The 20421-nt window shown below is 44.4% G+C and overlaps 1 protein-coding gene across 2 annotated transcripts in view; it reads left to right on the forward strand.

The window, feature by feature from the left end:
- The window catches only part of SPRED2 (sprouty related EVH1 domain containing 2), a 256129-nt gene that overhangs the window by 37108 nt on the left and 198600 nt on the right, over window positions 1–20421 (forward strand). Inside the window, exon 2 of one of the 2 annotated variants that reach the window (XM_085612517.1) lies at window positions 4203–4287. The exons of the other annotated variant lie outside the window; for it this stretch is intronic. The gene's annotated coding sequence lies outside the window, so the exon portion shown is untranslated. The remainder of the gene's footprint in view (window positions 1–4202; window positions 4288–20421) is intronic. 2 annotated transcript variants of the gene reach the window in all.

Raw genomic sequence — 20421 nt, forward strand, 5'->3', positions numbered from 1 at the left:
GGTTTTCAGCAGATTACAATTCAAAACCATTTATTTGTTTTTTTGTTTGACGTTTTCTATAGCTTCAAACGTGTCAATTGGGTTGCCTCACATTGTTGTGCCTTCTCATCATGCTTGATGTTGAATTCCTTTTTAAGTTGATACATTTTACCATCCTGGGTTAGTTCGAAGAGGGTAATTTTTTTAATGATCTAGATTTACCTTTGGATTAGATCAGAAGTTTTCTAGTGTATGGATGATGTCCGCTACAAATGAGAGAATTGGCAGTGCTAAATCTGGGTGACTCCTTTTTTCCAGCTTCTCCTGTTGAAATGTGTTGTCATTGGTCTATGGATCTGAAAGTCTGTCACCCAGCAGTGACTGCAAATGTATTTTTGGTAAAAGGAGAGATCAGTAGGCCTAAAGAGTTCTGCAGGGGTGTGAGCCCCTTGTCACCCTGGATAAGTCATTATGGCCAAGGAAGTTGCAGGATCCTGGTTCTTTGTACCCTGAATATTCACAGCTCTGATCTACTGTTTTGTGTTCCCCGAGCATCCCGTGGTCCAAATGGTTTCGAGGGACTTTGCTGGATTTTTTTGTGTGTACGCTTTATTTGATATTTTTGGGCAAAGCCTTGACAAGAAGGCAACCACTCAAATGGCTTTTTCGGAACGGATACAATGGTTGATAGCCTGCTTGATCGGCTGCCCAACCATAAAAGGGCCAAGCTGAACTCTCCCGGCTTCTCCGGGAGTGGCAGCACAGGTATGACGTGGGAACGGGTCATGATTGTCATTCGGGGACTTTATTGTTTCGCTTGCGTTCAGTTTATGGCGTGATTTGAAGTGTGAGCCAAGCATGTTGTATGAAGATATAAAGGTGGTTCTTCTGTATGTAGGACTTGCATACAAACTTTAATGCTGTATTGGAACTGGTTGTCGTGAGGCAAGGCTAGTGCTAAACATTTGAATGAAAGGGTAGATGCGATTAAGAGTGAGGGATGAACTGGAAAAAATGGGATTTAGGGCTGATGATTGACACCTACTTTGGGGAAGACAAGGAGCTGGTCTTAAATTGCATGGTTGCTGGATCCTGACTGAGCTCTGTGGATAGTACTAGTTGTATTATCAGCTGGTTGAGAGAGACGCGACCAGAAACTAGTGGGAGAGGCTGAGGCAGGTACTAGAAACCGGTTAACTATTGAGCTCTGCTGGATGATATATTCGATGACCGCATGAGACTGAGATGGATGGGTCGCAGGCAACGCTGTTGAGTATTTGTTGTCTCGAAATGTAATTAAGACATAACCTGTGACATAGGAACTGTCCAATAAGAATTGAAAACCTAATCACTTTCAATAAAAAAGACCCATAATTTGTAATAAGTTTAAAGTGGCAGTATTCTTATACAACTCTTTGATGGGTAACTGCTGCACCCTAAAATGACACTTTTCACAGTGGGAATTGGGTTCTGTCACTTTGTAGTAACAGATCACACATATTGAAATTTAACAATGCACAATCAGAATACATATATGTTCTTAGAATGTAGGCTGCACAAATTGCATCAATAGCAAGGCCAATCCAAGCGATAGCAGATCCTCCATAGCAGGGGTACTCACAAACTTTCTCTCGGGGGCCAAATTTACAGTGTGGTTTGTGGCCGAGGGCCGCACCTGTGGGGGCGGGGTCAGTGGTGGAGGGGGCGGGGCTAGAGCAACTAAAAAAAACTGACCATGAGGTTGAACACAGACCCCTGCAGCGGACGCATTCGTCCACTGAGCCACCAGACCCAGCATACACACACACATATGTATACAGTTCATTGGGGATTTGCCCATCAGAAGAACCGCACTTGAACACAAGCTGCTTTTCCCCACAAGCTTTTATTAGGTATGGTTCGTCGCGCTTGCCTATAATTATTCACACCTGACTGAGCCCGACGCGTTTCGATGACTCTCTTCCTCAGAGGCTCACACAGTCAGTAGTATGCGAATGTAAGTTCCCCGAGTCCTTGTTTGGCAGTATATCGTACGCAACGTGCTGTCTCATATAGAGCAGCCCATTTGGTCATACGACATACTGCCAAACAGGGACTCTCTCTCTCCCGGTCTCACTCTCTCTCTCCCGGTATCCCTCTCTCTCTCTGTCTCCCTCTGTCTGTGTCCCTTTGTCTCCCTCCCTCTCTGTCTCCCTCCCTCCCTGTCTCACTCCCCCTCTCTCTGTCTCCCCCTCTCTCTGTCTCCCCCTCTCTCTGTCTCCCCCTCCCTCTGTCTCCCCCTCCCTCTGTCTTCCTCCCTTTGTCTCCCTCTGACTCCCTCCATCTCCCTCTGTCTCCCTCCCTTTGTCTCCCTCTCTCTCTCCCTGTTTCCCTCTCTCTCTCCCTGTCTCCCTCTCTCTCTCCCTGTCTCCCTCTCTCTCTCCCGGTCTCCCTCTCTCTCTCCCTGTCTCCCACTCTCTCTCCCTCTTTCTGTCACCCTGTCTCCCTCTGTGTCCCTCTGTCTCCCTCCCTCTCTCTCTCCCTCCCTCTCTGTCTCCCTCCCTCTCGGTCTCTCTCTCTCTCTGTCTCCCTCCCTCTCGCTGTCTCCCTCCCTCTCGCTGTCTCCCTCCCTCTCGCTGTCTCCCTCCCTCTCGCTGTCTCCCTCCCTCTCGCTGTCTCCCTCCCTCTCTCTGTGTGGCAGCTCGGGATGAGACCGCTTCCCGGGCTTGGGTGGGTTTGGGGAGGCCGCATTGTGAGGCCACAGGTAGGGCAGCACCAGCGATGCTAGCCTGTTCGCCACAGAGGGGTAGGAGCAAATCGAGGCTCGTGGGCCCTGGTGAGAGGCATAAGAGATGCCTACGGTGGTGTGCGGCCCGCAGAGGAGAGACTGCTGAAAAAGCAGGTCCTTGCGCTGCTGTTCACTCGTCTTATCTCCCATCGAGTTTTAAGGGCAGAGGATCTGCGAGAGGTTGCTTGGGTAACACAGGCCATCAGGCGCGCAACACCCATTGGACTCAAAGGGCTTCAGCCCCCCCCCCCCCCCACCCCCGTCGCGTGTGGCAGCCGGGAAGAGACAGCCTCGCTGCGCATACACAGCCGCACCCGAGCACTTCACAGGTCTTTAAAAGACCATTTGCATGTTAATGAGGCCTTGCTGTTTCACCCCTTCTAAGAGGCCCTGCAGCGCCACTCTGCCTATTGCTTAAAGATTCAGGCCCCCCCCCCCCTCCCCCGAAATCAGCTCCACTCTGCCTAAAGCTTAGATTCACCCCCCCCTCCCCCCGCCGCCGAAATTTAGCTCTAGTTGCACCTCTGCTTGCGAGGCACTGGTTTTGCGGATGCTTCGTTACCCAGTGAATGCGGCCCCCGAGGAATAACAACAGGCGGAATTACAGTTGATTGCCAACTGTCTGTTGTTTTACTCGAGGGCCGCATGGAAAGGGCTGGCGGGCCGCAACTGGCCCGCGGGCCGTACTTTGAGTACCGCTGCTCCATAGTATAGGTTGCTGTATGGTGCCCTAACATAGGATGCATGGGTGGTTTTTGGAGCACGATGGTGAAAATGGAGTGCACAAATGTGTTTTAAACTTGTGAATCCTCATTTTACTACTATGACCTCCCAAATAACACTTTATAGTCCCATCCCTCTTGTATCCCTCTATTATCCTATTCCATTCAACTAACGGATTTGCGTGTCCACTGCTCAAATTAACTCATATTTTCCTGTACTAAGCCACCCTAATCCTTTATAAAAGTGCTTCAACGTCTTGTTAGGGGTATTAAGGGCTATATACATATACAATTACAAGAAGGACAGCTGTCCTCTGTGTGCTTACAAAGATGCTCCAGGCCATTTAGACCTCTCCCCCGGTGCACTCACTGTCACCGTGATCCTGCCATAACCTGGCTGCTCCTATAATCAAGTGAAATTACGACTAGTAAAAATTGAGAGTGCATGGTGGTGGCAGTGTTTTGGTATTTCCCCTCTGCCCTCCCTAAACCATGCCACATTTGTTACTGTCGTCGCACTATCGAGCACATCTGAGAGTCCCAAGGGATTCTCTTGCACATGCATGTGCAGTGCCAGCCAGGCTATGTCCACATATAGGGCACATTTATTTCCACAAACGTTGAGGGTAATTTAGAACGTTACATGACTCACCGTAGTTTATATTCCATTTCTAATAATTATATCAATATCGCTCTCAAATGACTACATACTGTTTTTTTTTTAACTATTTCAGGAGCTTGATCTGCCCTATTTCGGAATTCTAGTGAAAGTGCAATTTAACATCAATCTGATTCTTACATATAGCAAAACTACATTATGTGAGTACGTGTATTTTAAATAAATGGCAATACTGTGGCTGTTTGCTTGCATTTAATAGTATTTGCACCTAATACCGAATACTGAATGCATTTTTGGTTGAAACTATTGAGTGCAGTGAAAATTAAAAGATGTGTGTTCTTATCTGTGCTTTTCTTACCATAAACTGTAATATTAGTCTAAGCACTGGTTCCTCTCAATCAGGTTCGACATTCCAACCCCCTTCCTGCACCTAACACTGCTATGTTCCTGACTATTATTTCATTTTGGGAAAAAAGGGTACAAAATGTTCCAGAGACCAGGAATGTTTAGTTAGGTGAAGTAAATTGAACACTATCAAATTTAGTTCCATGTAACTTGTAGTGTTTTACATAAATCAGTGCTTGTGAGTTGAGTGCCTAAAATGTAATCAAACGTATAACATTATGAAAAATGTTTTGGATAGGATCAGGAAATAAGATGGCACAAGCCTGGCATAAAATCGAACCACTGTTTATATCAAACATTTGCAGTGCACTAGGTCTCGCATTTACGCGAGTTTGAGCTATTGACATTGTAAATGACAATGCCTTTTATTTTTATTTTCGTTTTTAAAACATAAGTAAAGCACATTGTCATTTACAATACCCAGTGCTTTAAATGGACAAAAATAAGTGCAGGTACTCATCAAAAGGGGGTGGAGCTTCGGGCTGGCATAAGGGCGGTGCTAAAGGCGGAACAAGGGGCGGAGCTACGTTTTTTACCTTTTCAAGGTTTTTATGGAAGAAATCTGCATGCATTGTTAGAATATCGGATGTATCTGTACATTAGATTTTACACTAATACCCATTTATATAGCACTTACTAATGAGTGTTTATTACAACCCAAAGTAACCCTTTTTTTTAGCAACCTTAAAAAATGAGAAAGAAACAGTACGGTTCTATATATATGCCTTGTTGCATGCAGGTCCTTGCTGCAGGGGCATAATTCACGAAGATATATGCCAACGATGTTAACTTGTGACCTACAGGGAAGACCATGATCTATGCAACAAATACAGTATCCAACTGAGCTATCTACATAAAAAACAAATCTCTGATTTACATGCTGCATGCTATGCACTAGTGGGTGTTCCTGTCTAAAATGGAAACCAGAGTTGCTTTCCAAGGGACATACTTGGTGTAACTTCAGTAAGCAATATATTCTCTCTCTGGCTGCCACAGGAAAATTAATGTTGACATAGAGACACTGATGAAGTTGCTGCTGGTGGCTCAACGTTTCAACATTCCATTTTATGTGATTGAAAAGGAGTGGTGGACGGAATAAACAGGTTGCACATGTGATTTTAGATGACTAAAGGTATCTAACTGGGTTCTCTGAATACACTGTGTAATTAAAATATACACCCATATATGTAACACAGCACAGATGTTGAAAAAACGTCTCTGTTGGGAAATTTGAATTGCTTTAAAATCGTTTGTTGACATTACTTTACAGTATTTTTTTTTTTTTTAAATCTGTTTATTATTTTAAAGCATGGTACATCTCGCCGTCGTCTGTGAGCGGCGTACAGACAAACAAAAAAACTTTGTAACAACATTACAGTTCCGGGCAAATCACAGAACACGAAGTGCACTTCTGAAATACAGCAAACGTCCTGCGGCAGGCACGCAGTATCGACAAACTGGTAGCCACCACCTTGTTAATTTACCTGGAAACAGAAGGAGAACAAACAATATTCAATCAGCCTCAGTCAACGCCGCCTCAGCAAGAAAGCGTCTGAGCGGCTCCCAGATATCCTTGGGCTTGGAGGAGGCGGGCAGCTCCTCTGCATACAGTTCTAAGTTTTCCCGACAGTATACCATGTCCGACAACCATCCACACACCTTTGGTTTAGCTGCACTGTCCCAGGTAAACAGAGTGCGCCGCTTGGCCAGCAGAAGGGCAACCCTCACAAACCTGCCCACCAAACCCTTTAACTGAGGCACGGAGGTCAGCAGACACACCGCGGGTTCGCACGGAAGCTCAGCACCAGTCATTTTGTGAATGTGATGTAGCACCTCTCTCCAGTACTCAGACACTGGCCCACAGCCCCACGCAAGATGCAGAAAGTCCGCAGCCTCCCGCCCGCACCGTCTGCAACGATCCGACTCCCTCAACCCTATTTTGTGCAGCCTGGACGGGGTATGGTATATTTGATGTAAGTACTTGAAGTGGATTATACGCAAGTTACCATTAGGGGTGAGGCGGCCCGTTAGCTGACAAATCCGCTCCCAGTCCTCAGGCGATATCTGGGGGACCAGCACAGCATTCCATTTTGCTAAACTACCATCGGGGCCACGAACCGTCTCCTCCTGTACTGCCCTGTACTTTACAGTATTTATTGCAATCCCACGTATGCTAATTTAGAGAATATATTATATACCTCATATACTTAATTTAGTAAATGTCAAATGTATTCTTGCATTTCTAACTATCAATGAAATAAATATTTTAAAAAAGCAACAGACATTCACATCATATTATAAACGGCAAGAGGGTCTGTCTGAATTGAAATATGGCTACTGACATGAAGTCTCAGTCAGGAGATAAGACTTCTTACAAATAAAATAAGTTTCCTGTGCTTGCACTCAAACAGCTTGTACCAATGACCACCTGGGAGTGCAAAAAAGAGGAAGCTTTCAGTTTTCCTTCTTTTGCCGTCCGATCACAGTGTGCAATAAATTGCAACCATGAGTATGAGTTACATGCACTTACCTAGTCATGCATTACATATATTGGTTTTTGATTCAAATACAGCCGTATACTTCCTTGTGACATGTAAGCCCAGATGGTTTAGCGTTGGCTGCAAAGATCTCTGTTCAAAGAGCATATCGCATTTTTCACAGGATCAGTGAGTTTGATACCGAGATCCCATTATATTTACACATGCAAATAGGCAATTTAGTTGTGAAACGATGGTTGAAGATTGTGAAAGTAAGCGCAAACTTTTTGTTCTGTCCAGGCATTTTGAAAATACCCACCACAGGCAACAGTAACTGGAAAAAATGCTTGTATGTGTTATGTAAATGCACTATATCAAGTATTTGACTTTTACATAGTGCTCAACATCTTGCCTTGTCATAGATGTACTAGCGAATTTGTGTTAAAAGGTCTAATGGCAGCAGTTTACATAGAGCGATATCTGCTACAGAAGCGTCATTGCAGTCCTGTGTAACCCTGAACAATGCGCCTCTCACACCCACGCCCATTAAGTTTATTAGCCGCGTCTCTGCCCCTGCTGTGTAAAAACAAAGGATAAACGAACCTCCCTGCAGACACCTCTGCTCTGATGGCTTCCAGAGCATACATGCAGATCACTGTGCTGTGTACGAGCCCAACCCAGGGTTCCACTGTGATTAAGAGTGGAAGGTGCTGCTGAGGTACAAAGTGATTGATGAACAGAGCGCCACCTGCATCAAAGCCAGGCCCTGGTGAGTACCGGTACTCTCCTTACTCAAGAAAAAGTGCCGGTACTCGATGTGAGAAAATGAAAAAGTGCCGGTACTCAGTACCGGTGAGTACCGGCCCATTTAAAGCAATGACAATGGCAATAGCTTAAACTCGCGTAAATGCAAGACCTATTGCATTCCCTAAGAGTGGGCGGGGCTCCAGGAGAGACGTCACAGCTTAGACAAGGCCGAAGCCGTTTTAACAGCAGGGATGACAACCTAATGCCGAGAGCGGCCCTCTGTTGGTCATCAGTAGAATTTCAGTCTTTAGTCTGAAGGAAATCTCGAACGAGGCCATCTAAAAAAGCATAGGCCATCTAAAAAAGCATACCCATAATGTATTGCATGCGTGACCTTAACAGCCGCCACAGCGAATGATAGTTGTCTATAAGCATTGAACATAACTGTTTTTATCTGTCCTTTACCAAGTGAGTTAGCAACCTTTTTTTCCCCGCTCGAGATCTTTAATAATTACGTCCTAATTGTCTCGTTAAAAGTTATATAGCAAGACGATTGCTATCTTATAGCTCAAATGTTATATACATTTTAGTAATTTTCTGTATTTAGTTGCTCTCTGTGTGGCACTGAAGAAAGATAATGTAAAACATTTTTGGTAGGCCTCGTCATGGTGTGGGATCTCAATAAAATGTAACTAAATAAGTAATTGGCATTTCAGGGCTGTGTTGTTCTCTGCGGCTCTCAATACCCAGGGTGTAGGGGCGCCTGGTGATGGGTGTATGTTTATTACTAGCTGCTTAGCTTGGAGCTCTGCTTCTTCTGTCTGCCCATCACAAACCACGACTGTGAAGAGTCACCTCCCTTAGAGTGGGCGGGGCTCCAGGGGAGACATCACAGCTGTCAATCAAGGCGCTGATCGGAGCCATCCCAACAACAGGGATGACAACCTAATGCCGAGGGCGTCCCTCTGTCGGTCGCCAGTAGAATTTCAGTCTTTAGTCTGACGGAAATCTCGAATGAGGCCATTTTAAAAAAGAAAATATGGTGAATCCGGCATACCCATGCATTGCATGCGTGACCCGAACAGCCGTCACAGCGAATGGTAGTTGTCTATAAGCGTTGAACATACATTTTGTATGTGGTGCTAAACGTGATAGTATTAACACATCGTGAACCTATATATTTCCTATTTGCAGAGCTGTCTGTGCTAGTGTCATGGAAGCAGCAGCCATTCTTTCATGTGGGTCGAAGTGAATTAAACAAGGTGGAGTGATGGCCGGAATCAGAAGCTACGGGTGTATGTGCAAGGCGTCCCGTGAAGCTGGTGCCATGGTGAAAAAAAATTAGGAGACCAGGTACCATGCTACGCGCCATGGTGAAAAATAAGTAGTCCCTAAACATAAAATACTTACAGTTGCAGCGTAATAAAACTGTGTTGGTCGGTGCTGCTTCCGATAAAAACAGAAGTGATGAATCGGAGCAGCAACCAATAGGAAGCCCGGAAATAAGAGTGACGCATAAATGACCCAATTGCAAGCAGTAGGCGGGATTACTCTCGCTATACTGTTTACATCAAGTTTTGCATACAGCGCATGTGCGCTGCCTAGGCTCAACCTAAAAAGGAGGCTTTCTTTTTTCGTGTTGTTGGGTCCAGATGTTTGTTCACGGTTGCAATCTAAACTATGCAAGGTTTGTGAAATAACTTCCGGCCTGTTGTATGAAGCAATTTTGCTGCCACAGGGCTACGATTCACACAAAAAATTAGCAATCTTTATTACTATGTAATCAAAGACCTGATGGTCATGGTGGTGGTCAAATTCTGTTTTAACTGTTAAATACTATGTGTGCTTTGTCTATTTTATATCCAAGAAGGCTTAAGAATACTAAAAAACTGAAGTGAAAAACCTTTGTATAAAATGCATCCTTAATCCTGCAACCTCCAAAAGAACCTACTTAACTGTTCCATATTGAACAAGTGTAAAGGTGTTCAGAAATGACATAGCACATACAGCCGAGCATGTGAGCATCTACTCAGTAGAGTTCATCAGACACAGATGCTCTGAGTTGTGTAAGACCATGGGCACACCTCACTACCGAAACACTAACATTTTTGAAGGGTCCCCATCTATAGTTGACTGTTGTATCATTCTTTCTAAAGTTTAAACCACCGTAACTTATATGACAACTGCCCATCTACTGCTTTTTGCCCCGTGATCTTCTTTCTTTTTTACAGAAATGCATGTTTCGGTCAGGATGTGTTTGCGGCTTTGCTGCTTATTGACTCTCTAATCTCCTGGGCTCTTCTGGGTTGCAAGATTGTAGGCCAAACATAGCACAGAGGCACTCCTGTTTTTCACAGTGCATGACCTCCATGCCGCCAGGGATAAGGAAGTACCTTTAGGCTGGCAATTTGTATGGTTGGTCAGGAAATTCTGACCAGCTGCTTCTCCAAAGATAGGTTCACAGACCATCTTCCCTTTTCCTCTCACCCCAATCCGGGAACGTTTGTATGCCTTCTTTATATATGGACCCAGGTGTATCCCTACCACCTTTTCAAGCAGTTGAATTTCCAGTGTTGTGGGAGATTTTTGCTCTCCCCATCCTCTTTTATATATACACCTCCAACTACTCTGAAAACCAATTGACTCATTTTAGTTTTCCGACATTTTTGTATTTGACATGCAGCTCCTTCTGCGGTTTGGCCATCAGTCCTCGGAGTCCATCAATTTGCTGAGGGAGGTGTTTAGCAGATGTCTTTGACTGAATGGCTGCCAACTTCCTTAACATGAATGCCAACATTTCAGATCTTTCATACCGGAGGAGAAACCCTCTTGTTAGGCTAAAGGTGCTAGCAAAAATATGTGGGCGTTTTTCCTAAAGCAAAGACCTGTGTTCTCTTTGACAATGGTCCATCTTTTGAAGCCCAGTTTCAGAAAGTTCTATTTCTTGTAGCTGTAATATAAAATTCAGCCTTGTCTCCCTAGCTCGATAGCCATTGGGGCTTGTATTCTTATCCACGTTAACGACTGGAATGCCCTGTATATTGATACTCGATTGTCAGCCTCTGCAGGTTTGATTGTGTACTTGCAGCACTCCAGTCTCTACAATAGAAGCAAGCGAAGTAGCATATTCAGTTCAAGGTCTTGTTCTTTGTTCTCAGGACTGTCCTCATGACCACTACCTTGTTTCTCACGAAGTGGGTGGTGGCATATGTGTAGACGTGGACTGTCTTATTGGGAGTCATGCACCTCTTCATTATTACCTCTGACTGTAAACTGCTCCTGGTGAGGGCAGTGTTCTGGATCCTAGCACCACAAAGATTAAATCGCCCCCCCCCCCACCCACTGTCCTTGTCTGTTTTTCTGATCACCTGCAATTCAGCAGGACCTCTGTTTTGCTAACTTTTCTGTGACTGTAGTTTGTTTTAAGCCCTGCTAATGTTTCTTAGTGCAAAGATACTCCTGGTTGAAATGGTGCTCTTAAAATTATTTTGTGTGTAGAAACGTTTGATTCAGTAGACGTTGCTTCAAGAGCCAAACCACAAAGGAAGCCATATAAATAGTAGGTTGCAACTTCCCAGGAAATTTGATATTACCTAATTTGCGAGTAAGTAAAGCTCCTATATATATCATGCAGGAAAACACTGATGTGTGTGGTCCTACGAGAGCGTTAACACTGGAAGGGTTTCTTTACAAGGGTATTTGTGTCTATTGTCTCTTTATTTTACCTTGTTTAGTGACCATCTGCATGGGATTCCGAAGACTACATGTTTCATGAGGCCAAGGAACAAAAGGCCAATGGGAACAAAAAAATAGAGTACCAATCAGGAATCAGCAACAACTATTGTACCTAACTTGACAGCAAGCAGTCTTCTTTTTTTCTGCTCGCAGTCAAGATAAGTATACTTTCATTTGCTAATATAAGTACTTCACTTTACAGTTTGTGCGAATTGGAATTTGATGTTGAAACACTTGTGCCTGTGATGCCTTAGCATTGTTCTGCTGCATTTTTCACCTCCTTTTCGCGCGCTTGTGTACAGCTCTTTACCACCCATTCCTGTGGTCGTGTCCACCATTTCCGGTGACACACCACAAATTGCATTCAACTTTCTCCCCTTGATGCTCTGTTTGTTTGGGGCCTCTCACGGAGCAGTCTTTCCTTCGCTGCCATACAAGCTATGTCTCCGTCAAACTCTTCTAAAGGACACACGTCGGGGTGCGGCCTGGTCTTTACTCCGCCTCTCATTGACTCCGTAACCGCATGTTTCTTCGTATGGCAAGGTCCTTTCGGTCAGGGCTTTTCAAAGAATTAACCCTTTCCGAACACCTTTCATTTCCTTTGTTTCTTCACAATTTAGACTGGCATTACTTGTTTAAGTACACACAAAATATTTATATATCACTTTTTTTCCCCTCCATGTATTCAAACAATTCTTTCTCCTTTGAGGAAGATGATGATGATGATGAGGAGGATTTAGAGAATAATTTAACTGATTTTTTTTTTTTTTCAATCATCTGTGGCTTAAGCCGTTTTGGATTACATGTCTAAAGTTACTAAAAGTTTTGAAAATACTGTTCTGATTTGGATGTTGCAATCCAGTTTGGCTCTATCTGTGAGGGCAAGCAGAAAGTGCAAGGCCAAGGTGACCCAAACATCTGCTCAGTCAGCAAAGAGCAATTCAAAAGATATTTCTGTGCTATTGACAGGTGAGGAATCCTCACGTGTTTGAGGACGATGTTCCTCCAAGGCCTCCTTGTATTTACGGATGGGAATTATTCTGCTACTGGCGATAAGCGCAAAACTAAAACAAAAAATATAGAGAACAGCAATACCAATATTGTTATTTCCAATATCCAAGCTACAGATGATGACATGGGGGTTAAGAATACTGACAATGATCCTGATGCGGAGAATGATTCAGACTTCTGTTCTGGGACTCGAGCAAAGAATTCCAAAGCGTCCTTAACTCCTGATGATCCTTTTTACTCCAAACCAATTTTGGACTCCGATGGTCACCCAATGTTCAACACCAATCTCATCCATCACCTTAATTCTGCAGAGTGGCTCCCCTCAGATCATGTGAGGGAATATATTGCCGCCAAACTTAGTTTACCTTTGGATAAAAAAACAAGGGCAAAATTAAGATTTTGGATGCCCCAGACCTACCCTTCCTTTTCATGTTGCTTCTACCCTTTCAATTGACTCAAACATTCTGACCTTTTTCTCCAAGTTTGGCAAGGACTATTGGAAGGGCATGGACAAATCCTGGTCCACTTGTCAAGATAAGCTGTTAGATATTGTTGGTCCTTTACCACGCATTTACGATATTGCTGAGACGAACAAGTTGGATAAAGTGGACATTGACGCTGAAGAATTATCCATGTGCGTTAATGGGGCTTTCTGTCTACTGGGGAATGCTAATTCCTCTATTACCCGCAAACATTGCAAAGGTCTTTTACTAAAACTTGACCCCAAGCTCTCCAATTTTGCATCTATGGATCCCTGTCTCAAAGATGTTGGACTATTGTTTAGCGAGTCTTTCATTAAGGAATGAGTAAATATGTTACTGCTTTGTGTTCTCTCGATAAAGCACAACAGTCCCTCAAAGTTTTTTCCAACCAGGTTTTTGGCAGGACCGATAGAAGCAGGAGCCGCTCTATCAGCCGATCTCCCAAAAGCCAAGGATACAAAGGCTCCTAATCTCCAAACTATCAAGACTTCTGACAACAGTTCTGACCTCAAAGGTTAACAAGTTTCTGAGGTCTCAACCAGAGAAACACCAGGTCTTCACACTAAGCAAGTAAGTCTTCCTTCTGGCCCAGTTTCTGTAGGGGGTTGCTTAAAGTTTTTTCTAAGCGAATGACAGACGCTCACCTCCAGTATTAAACGCTGTTCAGGGTTATGCCATAGAACTTTACGAGACTCCTTTTCAATCTGCCCTTCCACTTCCTCTCAAGTTATCAGCCTCAATGTCCTCGCTAATTTCCCAAGAAAATATGAGTCTCTTACAAAAGCGGGTAATTCAAATCACTTATCCTCATTCATCAGGTTTTTTAAAGCTCTATTTTCTTGGTCCAAAAGAATAACAAAAAGATGAGACTGGGCATAAACCTCAAACAATTGAGTCAGTTTGTCGTTTATCGCCATTTCCGAAAGGAAACCATTCTGCATCTTTAAGATTCTCTGCTTCAATTCGATTAGATGATTCGTTTGGATCTTCATGATGCCTATCTTACCATTCCTATTAATCACAGAATGTTCCTCCAGTTCCAATGGCAAGGAGAAAAAAACAGTTTTCTTCTTTCCCCTCTTAACTGTCTTCCGCACTGTGGTGTTTTACAAACGTATGAAATAGGTTTCCTTTCTCAGGTCCCAGGTTATAAGATTGATCATGTAACTTGACGACTTTCTCCTTTTTGTATAAAAAAACCGCAAACTCTCCACTCTCAAATTCACATCACATGCTCTCTCCATTCAGTGCTGGGTTTTCTTATCAACAAAGACAAGCCAGTCCTAGTTTCTGCTCAACAAATGGAGTTTCTACGTTTCCTCATAAATTCCATCGACGCAACACTTCAATTACCCCAAACCAAAATTCATGCAATAAAATGTGAACTTCTTCACACACTGAGACTCTCCTGCAATTCCCTCAGATTTCTTGCAAGGATTGTCGGTCTGCTTTCCTCATTGATTCAGGTCAATTTCCCGGGGGGCTTCATTATCGAGCTCTCCGGAGACTAAAAACTCACCATTTCCTCAGAGCTCTTTCTTATTCCGACTCGGTTCACCAAGACCAGGAGTGCAGGCTAAACTTCAATGGTGGCTAGACCATTTAGAAGCATGAAACTATCTTCACTTTGGCACCCAGATCTTGAATTAGAGTCTGATGCAAGTCTTACAGCTTGGGGCGTCCGGTGTGGTCAAATATTGACTGGAGGTACATGGTTTCCACAGAAGTCCTCATTGCACATCAATTTTTTAGAGATGCTGGCGGGCTCCTTTGCAATAATTTTTGCAAAAAGCTGGAATTCAGTGCTCCGTTCTGCTCCGGATAGACAATCTTTCAGCAGTCCGCTACATAAATCACCTGGGCGGCACCAAGTCCAGATCTCTAGCGACTAGTGAAAAGCTTCTGGAAATTTTGCCTACTTCCCAAACCTTCAGGTTGGGCAGAATACTTATCTGGCAATCTAAATTCAGTAGCAGATTGGCATTCTCATCATCTTCACGACTACCGCGACTGAAGACTTCATCCTTTTGTCTTTGATATTCTGTTTTGCAAATGGGACCTTTTCCAAATAGATCTCTTTGCGTCCTGGCTGAATTCCCATCCCCCCCAATTTCTCAGTTGGCATCCAGGATCCTCGTCTATCGCCCCCCAGGACAGCAAGGTTTTTTCTGCAACTCCCTAGTGGAAACCATCTCCTCCTTGGCTTGTCTGTCTCCCAACTTTACGGTCTTAGGAGATTTAAATCTCCACTTTGACGACCCAACAAACAAAACAGCCAATGACCTTAAGGAAGACCTAGCCTCCCTTAACATTAATTTGAAATGCAATCAGCCCACCCATTCTAAGGGCCACTTGTTGGACCCCATATTCACTAACCTCCCGAGCCTAGTAGTGAATAACCCCCTCCCTATCCCTTGGTCAGACCACTACTTAATCCCCTTTAAGCTTCAACTCTCGTACGAAGCACCGGAGAGATCGCCTCCCCAAGCACCATCCCGCCCGTGGCAAAAATTGGACACGGCCTCATGGACCCAAGCACTAGCCTCCACCACACCGGTGCTTGACCCAGACCCCTCCAGAGCAGACGTCCAGCTCCGCTCCTGGATTGAACAATCCCTTGACGCCACCCTTCCCGTCAAACCCCTCCCTAGTAAAAAGGGAACTTTTAAATCTCCATGGTTCACCCAAGAACTACGCGAACTTAGGAAAAGGTGTAAAAAGCTCGAGCGCCTCTGGAGAAAGGACTGGGCTAATGATAGCAAAAACGAATATAGATCTGCCTTGAAGCACTACAAAACCTGTGTAAAAAACACCCAGGCAACCTTCTTCGAGGGAAAAATACTAGCTGCTGCTAACTCTGCCAAAGAGACCTACCGCATCGTGCGTCTCCTCACGAAAACCCCAGATCCACTGCCCACACCAGACCCATCGGGCACGAGATGCAACCAGCTAGCTGAGTTCTTCTCAACAAAAATCAAGAATATCCTTAAAACCCTCCCCTCCCCCAACACCTCCCAACTCCCCGCGATCCTTCCCTCTGGCTCGGAGGCCCCATGCCTCGAAGCATTCTCCCAGGTGACCACAGAACTGTTCCTGACCACCCTACAATCAGTGAAGAGTGGGGCTCCATCAGATCTAGCTCCCATGAGCAAACTAAAACTGGTCACCTCCACTGTTGGCCCCCCCCCCTCCTTACACCAACCTCATTAATGCGTCGTTTGTACTTGGCACAGTCCCAACCAACTGGAAAAAAGCCACAGTCCGGGCACTTCTCAAAAAACCCCACCTCGATCCCACTGACCTGTCTAACTTTAGACCTATCTCTCTTCTGCCGGCCATCAGCAAAGTGGCCGAGAGGATCGTCAGCCACCAACTTTCTCTTTTCTTGGAATCCAACAACCTCCTGCGCCAATCCCAGACCGGGTTCAGACCAGGACAGGGAACGGACCCCGCACTCCTAGCCGTAGTCGAAGAGGCAAGAACCATCATAGACGTAGGAGGATCAGTGGCAGTGATCCTCCTAGATCTGAGTGCCGCCTTCGACACGGTGGACCATGCCATTCTCATCCACCGTCTCAGCATGGCAGGTATTTCCGGCACCGCCCTGTCCTGGATCAAATCCTTCCTGGAAGGCAGAACCTTCCAGGTGTCCGACGGCATAGTTAACTCCAGTGCTCTCCCTCTCCAGTGTGGGGTCCCCCAGGGCTCCTCCTTGAGCCCCACACTTTTTAACATATACATGTCTCCCCTCGAAGACATCGTAACTCCATTCGGCATAAAAACAGTCATGTATGCCGACGATACACAGCTGGTAGTCTCCGTAAATCAGTCGACGAAAAGTCTGGACAACCTGTCATCATGCCTAGAGAATATCTTTCAATGGATGAGCGAATCGCGCCTGAAACTAAACGGAGAGAAATCCGAGATCCTTCTTCTTGGAAACCCACGCAAACTCCCCCCATCCCTCTCCTGGCCACTCTGTATGGGATCACCCCCAAGTCCGAAGTCAAAAGCCTAGGTATCTGGTTGGACCAAGACCTCAACTTTAAAGCCCATGCCAGAAAAACCGCCGGCACATGCTTTGGCCTTATTCAGACAGCGCGAAAAATCCTCCACTTAATCCCCTTTCAGTCCAGGAAACTACTCATGCAGGGGCTAGTTAACTCCAGACTGGACTACGGAAATGCCCTCTATTTAGGGGCTCCCGCATCGGTCATCAACAGACTGCAATGCGCCCAAAACGCCACCGCCAGACTCCTGACCGGGACCAAATCTAGATGCTCTGCCAAACCAGCCCTCAGATCCCTACACTGGCTCCCGATTAAGGAAAGGATCACCTTTAAGACCCTCTGCATCACACACAAAATACTACAAGGCAGAGGCCCGCCGATTCTGAGATCTCTCGTCAAATCGCATCATTCGAACAGACAACTCAGATCAGACTCCCTATCCCTGGCCAGCGTCCCCAGAATAAGAAAGACCCGTTCCGGGGGACGGCTGTTTTCTTACAATGCTCCAAAGCTGTGGAACTCCCTCCCACTCTCCATTCGAAGAGAACACAACCTACTTGCCTTTCGTAGGCAACTAAAAACGTGGCTCTTCCCATGACCCATCACTACTACTTCCCCCCCTCCCCCCTTCCCCCCTGAAGCTACTGGTTGACTGTCAGCGCTGGGACGCCTTAGGGTAGCTATGCGCTTTACAAATCTGCATTCAAATTCAAAATTCAGTTCCCTTCGCATTAGCCAGAGATGCTTTTCTCCAGGACTGGTACGAAACCCTCGATTATGCCTTTCTCACCTTCATCATGATCAACAGGGTTCTGGCTCAAGTCTGTCACCAGAAGGCTATGCTGGTTGTGGCAGTTACTGCCTGGCATTCAGTTATTCCCCTTCTGGAATTGGTGACAGAATTTCCCCTTTTCCTTCCCTCTTTCGAGAACCACCTCCTGAACCCAGAAGGTCATAGCTACAGCTGGTTCTGAACAATAAGCTCTTCCTAACAGCTTGGAAGTTCTCAGGGGTTCCCAATCTTATCCAGGCATTTCGGCAGAAGTTTCAGGGGTGTGGAATTTAATAAAATAACTACTTGTCCATGGGGTAGGTTGCTTCATAAATCTACTTGTCTTGTAACAAAATCCACTTGTCCCTTTGGTGTCATGTAGTGCGGCGACAAATTATGTCAGCGATCTCATTATATATGGGGAGAGGAGTTGGCCTAACGGTTAGGGCGCTCGACCTCGGACCTGGGGGAACTGGGTTGAAGTCTCGGTAACGAATCTAAACATCCTGTGATTCTGGGCAAATCACTTAATCTCCCCGTGCCTAACAAAAAAAAGAATGTGTGTCCTCATGTAACGTAACTGGTGCTATGTAAAGCGCTCTGATACCGGATTGGATTCGGGTCAAGTTCGCGCTATATAAAACGCTGCAAAAAAAAAAAATTTACATAAGAGCTCGGTTATAGCCTATCTGAATAAAAAAACAAATAGACGTTCCCGAGCAAAAACAAGGCAGTTGAGTCTGTAAACAACAATCCTGAAAATAATTGAGAGTCCAGTAACTCAAACAAACAGGTTTCTTCTTTTATTCCTTTAGTCTTCTTTGTTCTTATTAAAAACGCCAAGATAAGAACAGTAGCCAACACGCGTTTCGTCTCGGGTAAGTTACCCGGCGACTTCCTCAGGGCATAAAAATATAATCACATACAAAGTATATGTTTATTGATCCGCCACACCTATAGTATGTTATTGGTGTGAATCCATACACTTTCATTCATAAATGTACAGAAATCTTGAACAATTTCACAGTCCCGATCAAGATATCAGATGAAAGGGAAGGTCAATATCTAGATCCGAAAAGCAAGAAGGGAGTACTCTCCCTTCTTGCTTTTCGGATCTAGATATTGACCTTCCCTTTCATCTGATATCTTGATCGGGACTGTGAAATTGTTCAAGATTTCTGTACATTTATGAATGAAAGTGTATGGATTCACACCAATAACATACTATAGGTGTGGCGGATCAATAAACATATACTTTGTATGTGATTATATTTTTATGCCCTGAGGAAGTCGCCGGGTAACTTACCCGAGACGAAACGCGTGTTGGCTACTGTTCTTATCTTGGCGTTTTTAATAAGAACAAAGAAGACTAAAGGAATAAAAGAAGAAACCTGTTTGTTTGAGTTACTGGACTCTCAATTATTTTCAGGATTGTTGTTTACAGACTCAACTGCCTTGTTTTTGCTCGGGAACGTCTATTTGTTTTTTCAGTTTTTCCTTTTGTCACCTTTGTGACGGAGGAATATTGGGGCATAGGTGGCTGTTCCCCTTGATGTTCCCTAGAGCACTTTTCTAATATTGAATTATACGATTGACAGGAATTTGGATGTGCGCAAGGTTGTAACCCTGCCATGGTTCGAAGTTATAAGCCTATCTGAATATGCCAGGACTCCTACCATAGTACTGTTTGCATTCTTGAAATCCCCTTATGTTGCCACGTTTCCTCAGATTGACATACTGGTGCTGAAGGTAGTGAGTGGTAAGCAATAGTTCCAGGGTAAGAATTTCCTTTTGAGCCAGTGCAAACCTACTAACTTGCATGTTTTAAGGGTTTTCAACAACTTTTCTCTAATCTTTTCCGATACTGAGAAATGTTAGACATTTGCTCCTGACAATGGCAGATCTAAACCTTCTTCCAGAGTTGGGGGGTAAAAAAGTGGTCGGAGGGAAAGTGAACTTGCAAGCACTCAGATTTTCGCACAAGCAAATCTACACATTCAAATCTGCTCATGCTAAAATGCAGTTCACAAATATTTCCTAGGAGTACTATTTCTTGTCCTACTTCTATAAATTCTTGGGAATTCACGAACATCGTATTGCTGCACTTAATGCAAGGGAATATACCATGGGTGCACCTTTGAGATTTTCTTTAATAATTGGGCCCCAAATTGGTCTGGCATTAACCATGACCTTTTGTGTTTATTACAATTTTCTCCCTCTCACTCTCCCTCCCTCCCTCAGGGTTTTACAAAACCATGCCAAATCAATTCACACATTGACAAAACTAAAAAGCTGACCACCAATTTTAGACCTACTGGCATTGCAAATGCTTGTTTATTTTTGTTTGCCATAATCCTATTCAAACAGGTTACACTGATTTTCCATCATGAATATTTTTGTGAAATACTAGCATGCATCAACACATGTTACTAAATGATGCTATGAAATGGTACCTGCATTTTTACAGTAGTTTTGCAAAATGTTTTTTTTTCTGCTTTCATTTTTTTATGAACATTTTATTTTGAAAGAAAAGAATCATCAGTCTTGCTTTCAAGCTTCTGTAAATATGTGCAGATCAAATCAGAAAGCATTCTGGGAGCATTATACATAGCCTCATATTGCTAAAGTTTGAAAACATGTGCACACATTTTTTTAACTAAACCATTGTCAGTAGTGCAGTAAGAGCTTATAACAT

This window comes from Triturus cristatus, chromosome 6 (assembly GCF_964204655.1).
Source record: "Triturus cristatus chromosome 6, aTriCri1.1, whole genome shotgun sequence".
Lineage (NCBI taxonomy): Eukaryota > Metazoa > Chordata > Amphibia > Caudata > Salamandridae > Triturus > Triturus cristatus.